This window comes from Pteropus alecto, unplaced genomic scaffold (assembly GCF_000325575.1).
Source record: "Pteropus alecto unplaced genomic scaffold, ASM32557v1 scaffold74, whole genome shotgun sequence".
In the NCBI taxonomy this organism is placed as follows: domain Eukaryota; kingdom Metazoa; phylum Chordata; class Mammalia; order Chiroptera; family Pteropodidae; genus Pteropus; species Pteropus alecto.
This window is the reverse complement of record NW_006436291.1, coordinates 82,822-83,503: the sequence shown is the minus strand read 5'-3', so window position 1 is coordinate 83,503 and position 682 is coordinate 82,822.

Sequence of the window (682 nt, the reverse complement as noted above, 5' to 3'; positions counted from 1 at the left end):
GGCGCTGCCCCGAGCCCCTCCGCGGCCGCCCTTGGCCTCGCTGCCGTCGCAGAGGAAGGCGGTGGCCAGCAGCAGGGCCCAGCACATCGCCACCGTCCAGTTCATCTTTGAGGGGTGAAGCCTGTGGGAAGACAACACAGGGCCTCAGCCTCTGAGGACCAGGGTCTCTGTACCTGGGGTCAGGAGCTCAGGACACGGGGATGGGGTCCAGGCTGTGGGGACAGTGGGCTCAGGGCCTGGGGTCAGAGGACTCAGCTTTTTGGAGGACTGCATTCTCAGGGCTGGGGGCCGGGGTAAGGGGTTTGATGCCTGAGGATTAGGGACCCAGGCCCGGGGAGGAGTGGGCGTCTTGTTCCGTTACGAAAAGGGGTGGGTGGGTGCTGAGTGCATTCGGCACCTGGGGTTCTTTTGTGCCCGGCAGTAGAGTGAAGACAAGGGTGGGGGTTGGGGTCGGAGGCCTGGGGGAGGGGGCTCCTTATCCTGGGCCTCCAGGGCTCGCTGTGCTGGGGTGGGGACTGTTTGGAGGTTGCAGTCTTAAAGACCGGGTCCCCCAGAGACCCGTGTCGGAGTCTGGAGAAAGGGCCCACCGTGTGCCTCCCCCCACCCCACTGGCCTCACTGGCCGCGCAGGTGCAGCTGGTGATACTGGGCACACCCCGCCCCCGCAGGCCAGGACCCAGGGG